This window comes from Gossypium arboreum, chromosome 3, assembly GCF_025698485.1.
Source record: "Gossypium arboreum isolate Shixiya-1 chromosome 3, ASM2569848v2, whole genome shotgun sequence".
NCBI lineage: Eukaryota > Viridiplantae > Streptophyta > Magnoliopsida > Malvales > Malvaceae > Gossypium > Gossypium arboreum.
Genome location: NC_069072.1, coordinates 84,269,871 through 84,291,171, shown reverse-complemented (window position 1 = coordinate 84,291,171; position 21,301 = coordinate 84,269,871). Strand labels below are relative to the sequence as shown.

Genomic DNA, 21,301 nt, shown 5'->3' with positions numbered 1-21,301 from the left:
CTAAAATCTGAATTACCCGTTCAGACTGTCCGTCAGTTTGCGGATGAAATGTTGTGCTAAAATTAAGCCGTGTACCCAAGGATTCATGTAATTGCCTCCAAAATCTCGATGTGAACCGAGGATCTCAATCTGAAATTATTGATTCCGGAATACTGTGTAGTCTAACAATTTCTCGGATATATACCTCAGCAAGTCTCTGTAATGACCAATCTGTTCTGACTGCTATAAAATGTGCTGACTTAGTAAGTCTATCAACTATCACCCAAATAGCATTCTTTTTACTCGCTGACAACGGTATCCCGTAACAAAATCCATCGTGATACGATCCCATTTCCATTCAGGAATATTAATAGGCTGAAGTAAACCAGTCGGTACCTGATGTTCTGCTTTTACCCGTTAACATGTAAGGCATTTACCAACATATTCAACTATGTCTCTTTTCATTCCGGGCCACCAATACAAATTTCGTAAATTATGATACATTTTTGTACCTCCGGGGTGTAGAGCAAATGAGCCATCATGTGCTTCTTGAAGTATTAGTTCTTTCAATTCAGAGTTATCTGGAATACAAACTCGATCTTGGTACCTGAAGCATCCATGTGCATCAATACTGAAGTTCTCTACTGTACCACTCTGTATCATCTCACTTTTCTTCACCAACTTATCATCTCCCAACTGAGCTGCTCTAATCTGCTGAAATATTACCGGTTTTACTTTTAACTCGGCTAACAGATTTCCATCATCAGTGATACTGAGCTGTGCAAACATGACTCTCAACTCAATTGCTGTTTTTCTACTTAATGCATCCGCTACTATATTTGCTTTTCCCTGATGGTAAGTCTATAACACAATCATAGTCTTTCAAGAGCTCGATCCACCGTCTCTGTCTCAAATTCAATTCTTTCTGGGAAAGAAGGTACTTTAGACTTTTATGATCAGTGAATATGTAGCATTTTTCACCATAAAGATAATGCCTCCAAATCTTCAAAGCAAAAATCACAGCTGCTAACTCCAGGTCATGTGTCGGATAATTACACTCGTGTGGTTTCAACTGACGAGATGCATAAGCAATAACTTTTCCATCTTGCATCAGTACACAACCCAAACCACTTAAAGAAGCATCACTGTACACAATAAAATCCTTTCCTAATTCGGGTAATGTTAAAACTGGTGCCTCGGTTAACATTTGCTTCAATGTCTCAAAACTCTTCTGACATTGGTCATCCCATATAAAAGAAACATTCTTCTGTAGCAACTTAGTCATCAGCATGGCTATTTTCGAGAATCCATTTACAAATCTTCTATAATATCCAGCCAAACCAAGAAAACTACGTACCTCATACACATTCCTTGGAGCTTTCCATTGAACTATGGCTTCAATTTTCTTCGGATCAACTCTGATTCCTTCCGCTGATACTACATGTCCCAGAAATACAACCTCTGATAACCAGAACTCACATTTACTTAATTTCCCATACAATTGCTTTTCCCGCAAAGTCTATAACACTGTTCTGAGGTGCTTATCATGCTCTATTTCTATCTTCGAATAAACAAGTATATCATCAATGAAGACCACAACAAATTGATCCAAATACGGCTGAAATATACGGTTCATCAGATCCATAAAAGTAGCTGGAGCATTAGTCAATCCAAATGGCATTACTAAAAATTCATAATGACCATACCTCGTACGGAAAGCTGTCTTCGGTACATCACATTCTTTTACTTTCAGTTGGTAGTAACCCGATCTCAAGTCTATCTTTGAGAATACAGAAGCTCCTTTCAGCTGATCAAATAAATCATCAATACGAGGGAGTGGATATTTGTTCTTGATTGTTACTTTATTCAATTGTCTATAATCAATAGAAAGTCACATCGAACCATCTTTCTTTTTAACAAATAATACCGGAGCTCCCCACGGTGAAATACTCAGCCGAATAAAACCACGATCTAACAAATCTTGCAACTGTATCTTTAACTCTTTTAATTCAGTAGGTGCCATACGATAAAGGGGTATAGAAATCGGAACAGTACTCGGATAAACCTCTATAGCAAATTCAACTTCTCTGTCAGGTGGTAAACCCGGTAGTTCCTCTGGAAAAACATCTAAAAATTCGCAAACTGTTCGGATCTTACTGCATTGACTACCCACTGTATCTGAATTAATAACATAAGCTAAGTATGCTGTACAACCCGGCTGTAACATCTTACTAGCTTTCATTGATAAGACAACACATGTTGGTCCACTATTTCGAAAAGCCTTTACCTCAATATTGTTTCCATCATTAGCCTGAATACTGAACTTCTTTTCATAGCAGTCTAAAATTACACCGTGCTCAGACAACCAATCCATACCCAATATTACATCAAAGTCTCCAAATGGCATAATCAATAGATTATCCGGAAAAATTTTATTTTGTATAACCAACGGGCATCTCGGACAAACTTGATTTACTAATATCATCTGTCCTAACGGACTTGACATTTCTATTGCTACACTAGACATCTCAAATTCTAATTTTCCCAATTCAACCAATTTTGAATTTACATATGAATGCGAAGACCCAGGGTCAATTAAAATATAAACAAGTTCGGAATACAATAAGAATATACCTGTTACAACATCATGTGCATCCCTCTCTTCTCGAGTTTTGACCATATAAACTCTAGCTGGAACTCTGGCCTCCGACTGCTGTGTGACAACACCACTACTTCCTCTAGCACTACCTCCTCGAGATGCAAAACCACCTCTGCCCAATCCTCGCCTCGCAAGCGATGAACCGATCTCGTAATGTCGCAGTGCAGATTATCGCTTCGGGCGATCTTTAATAAAATGTTCTGTAGATCCACATCTGAAACATCCTCTAGTCAATCGCCAACATTCACCTCTGTGTCTTCTCCCACAATGCTCACATTCTGGAATAATAGTATCTCGAGATGGACCTCTTACACTACCAGTAGAGACTGTAGTTTGCTTCCCCTGACTCTTTCCTCCTCTATCTGATCTGAAGCTAGATTTCTAACCACTTCTAGAGTCTCGGAATCTTTTCGGTAATGGATTCGAACTTGTAGTTCCTGTACGTTTCCCAACCAATTTAGAAGGTTCAGTCTTTTTATCAAGCCCCAGAACTTGTTCTATCATCTTAGCCCGTTCAATCAGATCAACAAATTCAGTAATTTGCTGAGATATCAGTAGCACTTTTATTTCTTCTCTTAGTCCCCATAAGAATCTTTTACAACTGTCGGCTTCAGTCGGTATAAACTCTGATGCATATCTACCAAGTCTTGAAAATTCTCGTTCATAATCTATTACTGTCATTTCACCTTGTTTCAAAGTCAGAAATTCTTGTTTCTTGTTTTCAATGTATATTTCCCCGATATATTTCTTCTGAAACTCTTTCTGAAATAAATTCCATGATACCTGATCAGTCGGCAAGAGTTGGATAACAGATTTCCACCATAAATATGCCTCACTCTATAATAAAGATACAGCACACAACAGACTTTCTCGGGGAGTACACTCTAACTGTTGTAAAATTCTTTTTGTCGCTTCTATCCAATTCTCAGCTACTGATGGATCAACACCTTTCAGACCTGAAAATTCCGTGGCACCGTATTTTCTCAATTCCTTAATCGGGGCCCGTCTAGGAATAGGTATAGATGTGGTAGCAGGTACAGTTCCCGCTACTTACTAGAGAGCATCAATTAAAACTCTTAACATATCAGGTTCATTTCTACATTTTTCATCTCTTTCCCTAATGTTTTCTTCTTCTACCTCGGAAGGTTGGTCTATAAACGGGTTCACACTAGGTGTGGCTGATTCACTTTCATTTAAATCAATTGATCGATCATCTAACATCTTTAATCTCTATAAAACATAAATAATTAAATAGGTTAGCATTCAAAAATCCCGACTCAATTCCAACTCAAATGTGGTATGTACTTCTAGACTCACTTACGAATTCGATTTTAATCCGAGAATCGGCTAAACCTATAGCTCTGACACCACTAATTGTAACACCCTCTAACCCCAAACCATCCCCGGAATAGGGTTACAGGCCATTACCGAAACCAGACAAACTTTATTATTACAAATCGAAAATAACCACAAAATTATACTCAAAATAAGGTTAATTACCCTTATCGAGATTCTACGGACCTAATATGAACCTTTCGTGGGGTTAGGATTCGAATCCTAACTCTACAGGCCTCCCTGAAACACTAAACACAATTATACAAACCAATCCAATTCACTTCCACATAACATGTAACTATATACCATTCATTTCATAAACTTAGGAATCGTCCCTTTATACGTCAAACTCCTTAAAGTTTATACACCATCTTTTACATTCAAAACATTAAATATATACAAATGACCACCTAAAACCTAGTACATGCCACATTACCAAAAGATAAGATTTTTACCACAAAATGAGCTGGAGTCGGAGATGATTTTGAATGCGAACCGACTCTATTTTACCTAACTCGCGCAGACGGAAAACAACCGTGACATTGAGTATTGAAAATACCAGTGGTATTATCATAATTCAATTCATAACATCAAATCAAGTTCAAAACATAAATGCACAAGTAGTCAATTGAATATGCCAATTCATGTCATATTAATGTCATTCAAATGATTATAAAATTTTCACCAACATGTAAACACTTAATTCATAACACTTTCATCTATACATAATTCATAAACATAAAGTTCATGCTTTCAACTTCACAACACAATTTCTTTTCACATTTCGTATCATCATTTTCTTTCACCTTTCATTCGATAATTCAGATAATCAGATTCAGATAATTTTGCTCATTTCACTTATAGGCCCTATTACCCTGAATCGGACCAAGGTGGATACGCGGATCCAACCAAACACACTAAAGTGGCGACCAACGCCTCATCGGATAGTTCGAAGTAAATCAGATCTATGGCACACCAAGTACCTCATCGGCCAAGCCGAAGCAATGTGGCTACCAAAATCTCATCGAAACTATCCGAAGTAAATCTATGGCACACCTAGTGCCTCATTGACTCGAGCTCGAAGAATCCCTAAACACTTCCAATCCTATGGCATGCCAATTATATCCACTAAGCCCGACTAGTTAATAGGGTTTCGATCATATTTCCATTTCCAAAACATTTTCACATTTCAATCAATTCTCTTATATTTCTCAATGTAATCACAACTAATCAACAATTCACATTCAAGTCATTTTCACGCACATTCATATATATATATTACAATTAAATATGCAATAATAAATACTTTGAATTATGATAATACAAACCGATTTTCCCCAAGCTATTCCTCGACTACTTTCTCTTTCCCCTTTGTATTGGATGCCTCGGTTCCTTTCTTTGCTACGAAAATTAGCATAATTATAATTAATTAATATAATACGATCCAATTTAATTCATGAGTATAAACATGCAAATTTGACCATTGTTTTTAAGATATATAGTTTCACCATTAAGCTGTCTGTTTGAGTCATTGTTACTAAATTATTTATATATTGAGCTACAAAGCTCCAAATTAATATCCATAAATTTTCCTTGAAACTAGACTCGTATATCTTCTTACCATAAAATATTCAAAATTTTTGGTCTATCCAATTAGTACAGTTTATTCATTAAATACTCCCCTGTTACTCCATTCGATAGTTCTGACCTCTCTCTACTAAAAATCAATTATCTCATTGTAAAGAACTCGAATAAGTTCTTATTTATTTCTTTTAAAACTAGATTCATTAAGGAGTTCACACATATAAATTATACTCCATAATAATTTTTTTTACAATTTCTAATGGTTTTCCAAAGTCAAAACAGAGTGTCTCGAAATCACCCTGAACCAGTCTTACAAAATTTCAAATATCTCTTGATTCATAAATTCATTGCTTACATTGTTTCCACTATAAGAAACTAGAACCAATAAGATTTAATTTCATATCTTATTCATCCTCTAATTTAATTCCTGCAATTTGTAGTGAATTTTCAAAGTCAGACCATTACTACTTCCCAAAACTGTTTTGATGTAAAATGCGAATAACCAAGTTTATAACACCAATTCAAACCTTATTTCTATTCAATTTCCATCAAAATATTCATATAGCTATCAAATTTTCTTCATTTTTCTATAATTCCGAATTTCTTTCAATTTAATTCCTAAAACTCAAAACTTATGGCTTGTTTTACAATTAAGTCCCTAATTCAATTCAAATTCATAATTTTATCAAATTAATCCCTAGTTTCATCATTTCTTCAACATAAACCCTAATCAAACCTTCATTAATTTTCAATATTTTCTCATGAATTCAAGAAAATCTTTCTCTAAAGCTTTAAAAATACCAAAATTAGAAAGGAAAGGACTTAATTAACTTACCAATTCAACTTTCAAGCTTCAATTCTCCAATTTTTCCTTTTTCTTTCTTCGTTTCCTTTCTTTCTCTGTTTCGTGAGCTTCTCTGTTCTTTTCTATCTTTCTTTTTCTTTTATTTCCTTTTTATTTACTTTACTTTTAATAATAATAATTTAATATATATTTTAACACATAAAAATCTCAGATTTTTATGTTTATGCCGCCTCACTTAGGACAAATGGCATAATTGCCATTTTGGTCCTTTTTATTTTCTTTTAATCTATAATTCAACTTTCACACTTTATTCAATTTGGTCCTTTTAATTAGTCACTCTTAATTAAATTAAATTCACTTAATTAAACTCTAATTTAACTCATAATTATCCTCATAAATATTTTTAATAAATATTTACGGACTTAATTTCCTAAGACGAAGGCCCTATGACTCGTTTTTTCGGTGCCCGGGAATTTGGGTCATTACATCAACAACCACCCTATCAACAGGAAAAGAAACTGAACCTTGAAGAGATGCTGTCTAAATTTATCTCTGTGTCAGAAACCCGTTTCCAGAACACCGAGACAGCACTTAAAAATCAACAAGTGTCGATCCAAGGGCTCGAAACTCAGATAGGCCAGCTGTCCAAACTAATCTCCGAGCGACCACAAGGTAGCTTGCCAATTAATATTGAACCCAACCCAAGGGAACAACTCAATGCAATTAATGTTCAAGATGAAGAAGGATTCGTTGAGCCTGAGCCAGAACCGAGGCAAGAAACTGTGGTGAGTAGAAGTCAAGGAGAGGTAGGTCATAATAAAAACAAATCAGTGAATGTCAAATATAAACCTCGTGTGCCATACCCCAATGCGACAAGGAAAGACCACTCCGATGAAAAATTTGGTAAATTCCTTAAACTCTTAAAAAAATTACATATTAACTTACCGTTTATTGAAGCTCTAACGCAGAAGCTAAATGCAATGAAATTTTTAAAGGAGCTTTTAGTAAATAAGCAGAAGTTGGACGAGGCGTCGCATGTGGAGCTAAACGCAGTTTGCTCATCTATTCTACAGAATAAACTACCCAAGAAACTAAAAGATCGAGGGAGTTTTACGATTCCTTGCTTAATTGGTAGTTTAGATGTTAATAATGCATTTGCTGATTTAGGAGATAGTATTAACGTCATGCCCTACAAACTGTTCAAACAATTAGGTCTTGGGAAACCCAAAAAGACTAGGATGAGCATTCAATTAGAAGATAAAACTATAAGATTTCCTAGGGGTATTATTGAAGATGTGCTAGTTAAAATCAAAAAATTTATATTTCCTGTTGACTTCATTGTTCTAGACATAGAGGAGGATAGCAACACACCTTTGATTTTAGGACGACCCTTTTTAGCAACTGCTAAAATGATTATTGATGTTGGCACAGGTGAGCTCATACTCCGTGTGGGAGACGAAACAATCACCCTTCAAGCTCATAATTCTAGCAACACATCGAAAATTGATGGTGATCGTCTAAACCATTCTATTAAAACTGACAATATGGTGCAACCTACTTTGCAGGAAATGGATCTGAAGGAAGTACAAGAGCCATTCTCAAGCGGTAGCAGAGGACCTATTCATGAAGATCGAAGGCCACAAATCGAGGAGCTAGATGAATGGAGGACGCATAAACCGAGAACACATGATAAACCAAAACTACGCTAGAACGAGCTCAATACCTTCCCAAATCAACTTAAGGTTGGGGATAAAGTATTATTAGATGTCGCAGATCCTCACATTTTCACTACCAAATTGAATGAAGAAATCCCTCTTACGGTACTTAGTATTTTTCCATTCGGTACAATCGAGGTAAGTCATCCCAAGTTCGGCACTTCTAAGGTAAACAACACTCATCTAAAACCTTATTTTGATGAGAATAATAGCAGGAATGAGGAGTATAAACTCATCAAACCACCATGACCATTCAATGGAGAGGTAAGTTGAGCTTAGACTATAAATAAGCGCTTCTCTGGAGGAAACCTGAGCACTAACTATATTAACTTCTTTCAGTTTTAGTGTTTAACACCTAACTTACTAACGGAACTCTTGAATACATGTTTACCATTCAGACACGGCCAAGCACACGGGCGTGCTTATGACCGTGTGGAAATAGGACAAAGATTTCCCCAACACGGGCTATGATAAAACACCACGACCGTGCGACATGGCCATGGGTGAACTTGCCAAAATAGCACGGGCGTGCGATACGCCCGTGCCTTGAACCCATGGCTGAACCTGTCAAATTAACACGGGCATGTGACACGCCTGTGCCAAGCAACCATGGGCAAACCTGTTAAATTAACGCGGGCATAGGCCTACATACACGGGCGTGGGAGAAGCGAACGAAGGTAGACACGGTTGTGCGACACGACCGTGTGCACCCACACGCCCAAGGGACACGGGCGTGGACAAAATGTCAGACGCGCCCAAATTCAAAATTCGCGAGTCACACGGGAAAAAATTGGGGAATACGGGTGTGTTCCCTGGCCGTCTGCCCCAAAATCTTTAAATAGGCTATACTATTCATTGTCTTCTTCACCCAAAAAACCCTAACCCTAGCCGCTGCAAGTCCACATGCCCATCCCGCCATGCCCGTGCGCCACCTCTAACTCCATTTTTTATGCTCATTCTCCCCTTTCTAGCATTTGTTTACTCTTTTCCCTTTAATTGCACTCATTTTTCATGTTATGTTATCATAGTACTATGCATTTTTTATGTTCTTTTCATCTCTTTATCACTCACATTTCATATCTAGAGTAGTTATTATCTTTTCATGTTGAAGTTCTTCCTCGTTGCATGATTTATGTGCTACATTTTATTAGTTTAAAGTGAAAATACTCATGACTTTTGGGTTGATATTCTCCATCAATAAAATGTACTAACGTAGAATTATTTTCCATTTTTTTAGGAAACTCATACTTTTGTCATGCTAATGATACACCATAAAATTATTTTTGATTAAGTTTGCTAGTAGTTGTGACTGAGAATATTAGTTCTAATTTATGACTTCTGCCTTATTGGATTTGCTTTTGTATTACCTTGAACATTCCTCACGATGAAATAATGGTTTTGCTTGTAGGTATACAATGTCGTTTTCACAAGGAAAGAAAACTGCTATCCCTGCTTCAAAGAAAAAGAAGGGAGCATCATCTTCCTCGGGTCCTGCCGCAAAAATTCGCCACCCTTTCCTGTAATTTCCCATCGAGCCTCAAGAAGAACTTTTCCAAATACTCCAGGCCCAACCTTTAATTGCAGGCTGCTGCATCGACTGGGCTGCAGTAAAACAAGTTCAGTTGGCTGATGCGATTCAGGCCCTCCTAACCACCGACCCTTGGGAGATTTTCTTTGGGATCATCGAGCCAACATATCTTAAGCTCACGATGGAACTATGCTCAACGTTTCATCTTTAGACCGTAATGACGAACTACGATGATCCCAGCACGGTCTAATTTCGCCTAGGCGGATTAGTCTGCTAGCTCAGCATCCCAGAATTCGATACTGCATTGGGCCTATATACGGAGGAGTTCAAGGAGGAGAATGACTTAGATACTTTCAACTGCCATATCCATCGTTCTCCTTCACGGTGCTGGGACGCACTAGTAGCAGGTTCAGCCACCTATAATCCTAACCGCTCCAAGGCATCGGCTCTTCCTCTATCTCTGAGGTACCTACACGCCATTTTGGCTCACACGTTAACAGGAAGGCGAGAGAGCACTGGCGTCGTCAACACTTACGACGCCTACTTTCTATGGTGTATGTTGCACGGGCACATCATCGACCTTGCCTATTTCATTACCCTCGCCATTCAACACCAGATGAAGCGGCATAGGAAGGGGGTCATTTCCATTGGCCCCTATGTTAATCGGTTGGCTCGACACTTCAGGCTCCTCAACACCACGGCCCAGGAATCATTCTTGACCCTCATTGGCCAGATGTCTCCACAAGGTATCTCGAGCATGCTAAGCATGAGGATGATCGAAAAGCGCGGAGGAACCTACCCTCCTCAATATCGTCTCACCCAATCTACTGAGGAGGAGGCCCCCGAGGATATTACTGATGATGTCCCTCCACAGCACGAGGACCCACCGTCTCAGCCACCACCACCTTCTCGTCCAGCTGATGCGTAGCTTCATATGCTGACATTTCTGAGCGCCTCACTCGATTCGAGCAGCAGTGTTTTCAACGATTTGACAACATTGATGCTACTCTACAGCAGATCTATCAGCATCTCCACATCTCATCACCACCCCCACCTCGCGATCCATCTAGCGATGAATATGTTTAAAAACTTTTATTTATTATTTTATGTTTTTACTTTTATTTTATTTTAAGACTACTTTTTATTTTTTTCTTTCATCTTATTTTTATTAGGATTTATAATTTTTATTTAACAATTTTGAATTCCGGCTATTTCCTACCGAGTAATCATTCTTCCTTATAAAATTTCTAAAAGAGTTTCTGATTCTATCACAGTTATAAAAGGCTCCAAAGCTTACTATTACTCAGGGACTCGAAACTCCACTTGGAAAGGTTCTCCACAACTGCCATGTCCTGCTCGATCACGACCATAACCAATTTTAGATATAATATTCTTTTGGCGCAGGACTTATGGACTAATGAACCTTCACCACCGCCGAGTATCCTCCTCCACCCTCACGCCGGTTATTCTCTGAAACTCCAATTCAAGGAAATTCATTCATCACTCAGGAAATTTCACTTCTCTCCTTATCTTATTTTGACATTCTTTTCTATATATCTATGTTTGTACATTGAGGACAATGTACATCTTAAATGTGGGGGCTATTCATTTCATTATGAGAAAAATCCGTGAATGACTGCCTTGTTCTCTTGAAAAGCTCTCATATCATATTTAGGATAAATTTTGATTGATTTATGATTTTGATTGATGTATCTTGAACTAAAACATAGGCATTTATGCATTGATTGTTTAAACTTTAAGACATTAGAGAATCGAGCATGATAAGTTGATTTTAAAGAATTTAGAATTTTAGGTTGTTTCCCCAAAGTTTAGGTATTACTTTGAGTTGGAATTCACAAGTTTTAAACATAAAAAAACCATAATTTTTGTGAGATTTTTGAGCATCTATTAATTCTTTCATGCTCACTTTCATTATGAGTGCGTTAGTATTGAACTGTTATTCTAGAAGTTGCTTGATTATGCATGTCAAGACCACACTATTTGATTTGATATGTCAAAATGAGAAAGGCACTTAGGATTAACCCATTCATGTCATGAAAAGCCTACTTCCACGATTAACCCCTAATGAACCCCTTTGAGCCTAACAAGCCATTTCTTGCATTACCCTTAATATTAACCCTTAACCCATTATTGATGAAATCCCCTAAATTAAATTTGATCCCTATTTTTGTCGATATTTGAATTGAAATAGTACTTAGCTATGTCTTGTTATTAATAGTTAGTCTATGTTATTTGGCTCGTTCTTAAAAAAAACCGTGTATACACATTAATAGTAATCTTTTGTTTTTGAGCTTAAGTATTTAAATTCCATATTCTGAGAAGAAGCTAATGCTACCTTCATTATCCTTAAACACTTTGAGTGAATCTTTAGTGAGGATGTTAAACTCTGTGAGATTTCGAATCGAGGTAACCACTTAGATAAGGGGATATGCCTAAGTTTTGCATGATTAAATACTCAACTTGGAATGTTTGAAGCTCTAATGTTCTTTTAGTTGAATTCTCAATGTACGACTACTCATGAATTAGTTTGAGATATTTTCGATAGATATTATAAGTTAAGAAGAATTTATTTTGATTATGAGTTGAGAATTTTGCTTGAGGACAAGAAAATGCTTAAGTGTGGGGGTATTTGATAAACCGTAATTTATACATATTTTTACCCCATGCTTAACACATTTTGTGGATGATTTTCCCTTAGAATTGGTGAATTCAATGCTTCTAATGCCTTAATTTCATGTTTTATACTTAAGAGAGAATAGAAGAGTGAAAGGAACGAGAAACGGGCCAAAAAACAGAGAAAATGGGCCAAAGTACGAAATCAACACGGCCTAGACTTCCTCACACGGGCAGACCACACGGCTGTGTCAATTTGGCAGAATCAAAGCACGACTCACACAGGTAGAACAAACGCTCGTGCCATTCTAACAGGTTCGAGCACGGCCTGAAGTAATGGCACACGGGCGTGTCACACAAGCGTGTCCCTGCCGAGCCCAAGTTGAGTCCAATTAGGGAAAGGCTAATTTCGAGGGTTCTTAGGTATTCCAAAGCCTATAAATACACCTTAGAGGAGGAATAAAGGGACACACAGAGAGAAGGAGGTAGGAAACTGCTCAAAGGAAGCCGATTGATCCATCTCAGAAGCCAGATTCACCATCAGGACTGAAGATCTCCCCTCAATATCCCTTCAGGAGTTTTGAGTTTTCTTTATGTTTTGTATTCATTATTCTTCTGAGATGTTTTCCTATTTAGTTTTGAACTAAATCCTTAAATACCTAAGGGGAATGAAACCTAAGACAAATCTTGTTATTATTTTTTGAATTGTATGATAAATATTTGGCTTGTTCTTAATTATGTGTTCTTAAATCTTGTTTTGATATTCCAGGATATTGATTCAAGATAAGCTTTTATTTAGAGGAGGAATAGACCCTGTCTAAGAGTAAAATTGTTATAATTAAGCAAAGTTGATTGCGCGCCTAGAGATAGGGTGACAAGATTTTGCCGAATTAGGGTGAAACCTAATAAGGGGATCCATAGATCGAGTTAATGCAACCCTAGGGTGTCTCAATTATTCAATCTAGTGATTAGATGTTACTAGTCTTGAATAGAGATAATAACATAACTTAAGGATCTCTACAGAATAAGTTAAATGAATAAATCGTCCGATTCAGAGTCAGAAAAACAAGTAAAGTCTAGGTGGATTCTTCCTTAAGTATTGTCCTAATTCAATCGTTTTCCAAAGGTATTCCCCAAATTCTATTTTCTGTGAATTCTTAGTCTAGTTAATTAGTTCATTAAAACAACCCCTCTTATTCTTAGGCTAGATAATAAAAAAACAGTCATTACTAGTACTTTTAGTTCCTTTGGGTTCGGCAATCCGGTCTTGCTAAAACTATACTATTGTTCGATAGGTACACTTGCCTACATCGTGATAATAGTTAGTTTCAAGAACGATTAATTATAAATTTATAAAACTTATCACCAAAAATCACGATCAGTAATCCCGCCATAACCTTATGAGTTTATGATATGGGGGATTTAGCCTGGACTGGTAATCCTGCCATGAGATGTGAGGTTTGCGGGAGTGCATATATGTGAAATAATCATTCGTAAGAATTGATGGATAATGGGTATTCCATCGAGATTCCTAGAAACTCAATGGGATTAATATGATGTATGTCAATAAGATAATGAATGATGAGCTCATCTACATAAATTACATGATGCTTTGTTATGTGACTAACTTATTGATTGAGTGCATGTGATAGTAAATCATTTCATAATTGATGATTTCATGATTTAAGTATGGATGTATGCTAATTACTCGGTAAGTTTACTTTCCGATTATTCGAGCTTACTAAGAATGAAAATGCTTACCCCTCTCTTTTTCCCCGTCTCGCAGAGCTCGAGGACTCATAAGGACTGGAAGACGATTGGAGAGTCAACACACTATCAATTAGACAAGCGTTGGTATAAAGATTTAGTTTATTTTGTTCAATGGTATGTATAGTATTTTTGAGTATTTTGTTATATGTGTCATTTGATTTTCCAAATGAAGGCATGTAAAAATGTGTTTATCTCTTTGTATACGGCCATGAAAATTGGCTTAATTGAAGTAGGCTATGACCTACAAAATTATGCGTGGTTTTAATTACAAGTGATGGGTTGTTACCAATTGACAATGAGTCACATGAACGACCCAATTTTGGATGAATAAAGTGACGTGGGAACCTATAACACTAAATTGAAAATAACCTTTCATGTGAGAAACCAATGATATGAGGTTTGCATACAACTATCTTTATTAAGATTATTTACAAGTGTAAAATCATGTTTTCTGTCAAATTTGGTAACCATTAAGCCCAAGTAGTAGAAAGGGGTGACTAAAGGCTTGGAAAATAGCCTATTAGAGTCCACATGGTTGGACACACGGGCGTGTGTCTAGGTCGTGTGGGACACACGGTTCTCTCCCATGGGTGTGTGCTATGGCCGTGTGTCCCCTACACTTAAACTTTTAGCTCAAAGTTGTACACAGGTAGGCCACACGGACGTGTGCCATGGCTGTGTTCAAATGATAGTGTCGTCCACAGACAGGCAGCACGGGTGTGTGTCCTGGCTTCGTTAATAAGTCAGTATTGCCTATGGTTGAAGGGCATGGGCGTGCCCCAAGCCACACGGGCGTGTGAGTCCACATGGCCCATCTAGATTGGCGTGTGACCCTTTATGTTAAGGAAAATTTTCTGAGGAGACTAAGATTCATCGGACGTGCCCGAATTTGTCCCGCATTGCCTTTAGGTTTGTTATAGGTCTCGAAGGCCTATACAAAAGACGGGATATTCATGATTGAAAAGTTTTAATTTCAAGTGAAATTTTGTGACCCGAGTTAATATACTGAAAGTGTAAAGTTTCAGTAATGCCTCGAGCCCTGTCTCGGTGTTGGATACAGGTGAGGGGTGTTACATGGTCCTAGGTCCTACTTCTGCTGTTAGGCAAGCTTGACTTTTAAGAGACTGACTTGGGCATAGAATCTCATTCCCACTAGATCTACTAAAGCTATATTGGCATATCTTTTTGAATTTTAACCTTCCCTACCGGTGAAAGCCCGCAAGCCTTTTTTAGTTAATGGACGACTTCAAAAAGAGAATTGTTTGATCTCGCCCAAGGGCTAAAGCTCATCGGCCCATTTCCACTAATCGACAAGCCACAATTAGAATGTTTTTAATTCTCTTATACCGGAGAAACTAATAAAAAATAAGCTTTTTTAAGGCTCATCCTAACCTAAAAACACGGGGTTGAGTCAAATGTATTATTTATTTTTTCTAAAGTCTTCCCTTCCATAAATAAGGTTTATACCCTAAAATAGGCTATTTCATTGTAGCTCTATTAAGGACTCCTACCCACTGATCCATTCCCATCCCAATCTGTTTAATTTGAGAAAGAATTAGAGCCGAAAGGACCAGAACTCTCATACGTGGGTTGCCCGCGTATCCTCGTAGATTCTCCTCATTCATAGATATGTGAGAAAAAAGATTGGTCTCAATTAGGAAAAGTTCTACAATAATCTATTTGTAAAAGACTTGAGTCACTGGTACCCAAACCCGTACCCAACGACACCAGAAAATTAGATCCTCAAAACCGAAAGTCAAAGATTCGCTCCTACATCTCGAACTCTCAAAGGACGTTATTCTGGTTGGCCCATTTCGCCTCAAAGAGACCTTTCCTACCAGCCATCCCCTAGCTTGAAGGAGGATTGATGAATGACCTGGGGGAACCATTCCTCAAGAAAGACCATCAATGATGACGACTCCCGTTCGAGGTAAGAAAAGAATTGGGCAGAAGGTCCCATCCCTAGATGCCACGTACATGGCAACCAGGAAAGCGGGTAATTGGCTCCACCTCTGAAGGCACACCATCTTTGGTACCAAGATTTTCGTTGTTGAAATACCACTTAAAGCATTGTAGATGCAAAAAAAAAAAAAAAAAAGAAGAAGAAGAGAAAATGGTTTGGCTTACCACATGCAAATTGAATAAGCTTATTTCATTCATTTCCCTTACCATATTTAGTAGCATAGATAGGGCCTTCTAGGCATGAAATAGGGGAAATCCACTTATCAGGTATCAACCTCAGATATTGTTAGTGAGATAAAAATCCTGTTGTGGAAATTCCCAATTGGGTTAATCTTTTGATTCGATGTAGCACCGGAAGGAGTGGGGAATTCAATTGACAAGGTCGCCAATCGGCAACTACTTGGGAAAGAAGCTTAGCAAGGATCTATTTTAGCATTTCGAATCGGACCATCTGCTTAGTAGTCTTGAACCCTTTTCTATGAAAGAAGGTGTAACGCCCCCACACCCGAGACCGTCGCCGGAGTCGAGTATGAGGTGTTACTAAGCTTAGTTTAACATTTTTAGAACTTTGAATTATTTGTTTCTACATTCACAGCTTTTAAGCTACTTGCGTCACAGTCACAAGAAAAATCATATCTCGAGTTACGAAACTCAAAATTAAGATCTGTAAATTTTCCCTGAATCTAGACTCATAAAACTATCTACTAATTTTTTTCTAGAATTTTTGGTTGGGCCAATTAGTACAGTTTATTAGTTAAAGTTACCCCTATTTCAAAACTCGACTGGTCTGACCTCTGTTTACTACGAACCACATTTCTATCTGTACAAAATTCATATGACTATGAGGTTTGCTTATACTAAAACTAGACTCAATAAGGATTCTGAGGATATAAAATAAACCACCTAATTATATCTTTACAATTTATGGTGAATTTCTAAAGTAGGAATAGGGGATTCAGAAACTGCTATGACTCTGTTTCACTAAAATTAAAATATCTTCTAACATATACTTCCTTTACTTGTTTCATTTGTTTCATGTGAAACTAGACATAATAAGCTTCAATTTGATATGTATTTCACCACCAAATTCAATTTCTATGATTTTTAGTAAATTTTCAAACTCACGTTAGTGTTGCTGCGGTATTCTATTTATGGTAAATTTCATCCTTTTTATGAGTTTTTATGCACTAAGTATCTTAATGGTTTTCCTTAACATCAAACATAATCTAAACTAACCATTTTCATAATTTATCATTATCAAGCATTTCCTCAACCATTTCACAACCATACCATAAGATCATTTACACAAAATGGGTATATTGCTATACATGCCATACTTAAATTTACAAGCCATTTACCAAAAATCTTACGGATAGTGTGATGAGCCTTGACCTATCCCGACTCTCGAGCTGGCTTGTCCAAAACTACAATGAGTAAGAAGGAGGAGTAAGCATAAATGCTTAGTAAGTTCATATGCAAATAATAAGTAACATAACAAACAGTTATACCGGTCAACATTAGCATACATCACTAAAACACATATCACATTTTAATCATTCTTCATCATCTTATTACCTAATCGTGGTTGTATCAATACTCAACCCGAGGGTTAAATACATACCTGTCCAAAATATCCATTTCATATCACTTACCAATACGTCTCTTTACATCTCGAAATTTTCCTCCATTTGAGTAGAACTTTACCCGTTGAACACATCGAATATAATTTGGATACATGGATAACTTGCACATAAGTGCCACATATTCAATCAAGCAATCATGTAACCCGCCCATAAGCGAACTCGGACTCAACTCAACGAGCTCGGGCGTTCGCATCCATAAGTGAACTCGGACTCAACTCAACGAGTTCGGATGCCTAGTTACATCTCACGAACTCGGACTCAACTCAACGAGTTCGGACATTCGCATCCATAAGTGAACTCGGACTCAACTCAACGAGTTCGGATGCTCAACCATCCTAGTGACATGTCACTTGTATCCTAATCTATTCCTAAGGTTCAAACGGGCTTTTCCTCGAACACTTATCCTTGCCGTCTTAGTAGAATGCCGAAATCAATACTCGGTAACAATTATATTTAACAAGTAGTTCACATAATTTACATATTATTTGAAATTAACCACAAAGCATACATTTCATAATAAAATTCAGCATAACACATAATTAATATCAATAACTTAAAAATAACAATTATGCTACATTATTTACACATGAACTTACCTTGGTACCAAAATACAAAGATTTTGCAATTTAGTCCACAATCTTTTCTTTTCCTCGATTGAGATCGATTCCACGTCTTTCTTGATCTAAAATAACACATTTAGCTTATTTAATACTCACATTATCAAATTAATCCTTAACTCAAATTTTGGCAAAATTACAATTTTACCCCTAAACTTTTGCATATTTACATTTTTGCCCCTAGGCTCGGGATTAAACTTTATTCCTTATTCTTATGTTTTACAACATGCTGATCACTTTTCTCTTCTATGGCAACATCAAATTCTCACTTTAACATGTACTTGTGACTATTAGGTATTTTTACCGATTAAGCCCTTTTACTCGTTTTTGCTTAAAATCGAGTAGTACAAGTTGTCTAACATAATTTAAAACTTCATATTCTATCATAAAACATCAAAATACACAAATTTCACCTATGGGTATTTTTCCAAATATAAACCCTAGGTTAAATTATTGCTAACATAAGCTTTATCGAGTTATCGGGATCTCAAAAACGTAAAAATCATTAAAAACGGGGCTTGGAATCACTTACTATGGAGCTTGGAAGCTTGAAACAAACCCTAGCTATGGAGAACCCTTGAAATTTCGGCCTAATGAAGAAGATGGACAAAATTGGCTTTTAATTTTGTTTTTAATTCATTTTAATAACTAAATGACCAAAATACCCTTACTACTAAACTTTCCAAAATTCCTTCCATGTCCTAATTTTGTCCATGAACTTAAAATTGGTAAAATTGCTATTTAAGACCTCCTCATTAATATTCCAAAACAATTTCATACTAAAAACTTCTAGAATGCAAGTTTTGCAACTTATTCGATTTAGTCCCTACTTTCAATTTAAGCACTTTAGGCATAGAATTTCATCACGAAATTTTCACACAATCATGCAATCATATCATAAACATCAAAATCATTGTAAAATAATTATTTCTATCTCGGATTTGTGGTCACGAAACCCCTATTCCGATTAAGCCCTAATTTAGGATATTACAACTCTCCCCTTTTAAAGATTTTCGTCCTCGAAAATCTTACCCATAACAGTGTGGGTATTGGTTTCTCATAGTTTCTTCAGTTTCCCATGTAGTCTCTTCTACCCCATGCTTTTGCCACAAACACTTTCACAAGTGCAACACTTTTATTTCTTAGTTGTTTGACTTCTCGAGCTAAAATCTTAATCGGTTCTTCTTCATAAGTCATATCAGTCGCAGTTCAATTTCATCGGTGAAATTATATGAAGGATCCGAACGATACCGACGTAACATAGATACGTGAAACACATCATGAATCTTTTCTAATTCGGTGGTAAAGCTAGCCGATATGCTACCGGTCCAACTTTTTCAATTATTTCATACGGTCCAATAAAACGCGGACTTAACTTGCCCTTTCGTCCAAATCTAAGGACTTTCTTCCATGGAGACACTTTCAAAATACCTTATCACCAACTTGAAACTCAATGTCCTTTCGCTTTAGGGTCGCATAAGATTTACATCTATCTCAAGCGACTTTCAAACAATCTCGAATTATCTTCACTTTTCTTGATTTCTTTTATTAAATCAACTCCATAAATCTGATTTTCCTTGAGTTCAGTCCAATACAAAGGCGTTCGACACTTGCGACCATACAATGCTTCATAAGGTGCCATTTTCAAGCTCGTCTGATAGCTATTGTTGTAAGCAAATTCTACCAACGGCAAATATCTTTCCCAACTTCCTTGAAATTCTAATACACAACATCTGAGCATGTCTTCAAGAATCTGAATTACTCTCTCGATTGTCCATCGGTTTGTGGATGAAAAGCAAGATCGAAATTTAACCGTACCTAACGCGTCTTGCAACTTTTGCCAAAACCGCGAGGTAAACCTTGGATCTCTATCGAAATAATCGATAATGGTATTCCGTGTAATCTAACAATTTCTTTAATATACTGATTCAGCCAACTTGTTAAGAGAATAATTCATACGCATTAGGGATAAAATGAGCCGACTTAGTTAATCATCAACTATTACCCGGATGGCATCTTTCTTTCCGAGTCAATGGCAATCTGAAACAAAATCCATAGTAATCCGATCCCATTTCCATTCAGAACCATAATAGGTGGAGTAATCTGAAGGTACTTGGTGTTCAAACTTTCACTGTTGACAAATTAAGCATTTGGATACAAACTCGATATATCTCTTTTCATTCCATTCCACCAATACATTTTCTTCAAGTCATTATACATTTTCGTACTACCCGGATGAATCGAGAAATAACCACTATGTGCTTCCTGAGGATCTTTTGAATCAATTCCTCATTCTTGGTACACAAATCCGATCTTTAAACATTAAGCACCCATCGAACCAATTTCAAATCGATCCCGTGTCGACTTCACACTTTATTTTCTTTTGGCTAGCAAATCTTGATCATTTTTACGAGTTTTAGAAATCTCTTGTAAAAACATTGGTTTTGCTCTTAACTCGCTAGAATCGAACCATCATTTGACACTTTCAACCGAGTGTTCATAACTCTCAAAGCAAACAACAACTTTCGCTCAAAGCATCAAGAACCACATTCGCTTTCCGGATGATAATCAATAACAAGCTCGTAATCTTTCAACAACTCCAACCATCTTCGTTGTCTCAAATTCAAGTCTTTTGTGACATCAAGTACTTAAGACTTTTGTGGTCGGTATATACCGACATTTTCACCATACAAATAATGTCGCCAAATTTTCAAAGCAAACACCACCATGACCAATTCCAAATCGTGAGTAGGATAATTCCTCTCATGAGGTTTTAAGCGCCTCAAGCATATGCCACCACTTTTCCTTCTTGCATGAGCACACACCCCAAACCATTTAGAGAAGCATCACTATACACCACAAATTCTTTACCCGATTCGGGCTGTACTAACACTGGTGCCTCTGTTAATAACTTTTCAATTCTTCAAAACTCGTTGACATTCTTCCGTCCATTCAAATTTAACATCCTTTCGAGTAATCTAGTTATAGGAGCAGCAATTATAGAAAATCCATTTACAAACCGCCGATAATACCCACTAGCCCCAAGAAACTTCTAACTTCGCCACGTTTT

The 21,301-nt window shown here is 36.9% G+C and overlaps 1 pseudogene; it reads right to left on the bottom strand.

Annotated features, from left to right (window-relative positions):
• Window positions 1–793: 793 nt before the first annotated feature.
• LOC128290579 (uncharacterized) lies at window positions 794–10,549 on the bottom strand (annotated as a pseudogene).
• Window positions 10,550–21,301: the final 10,752 nt, after the last annotated feature.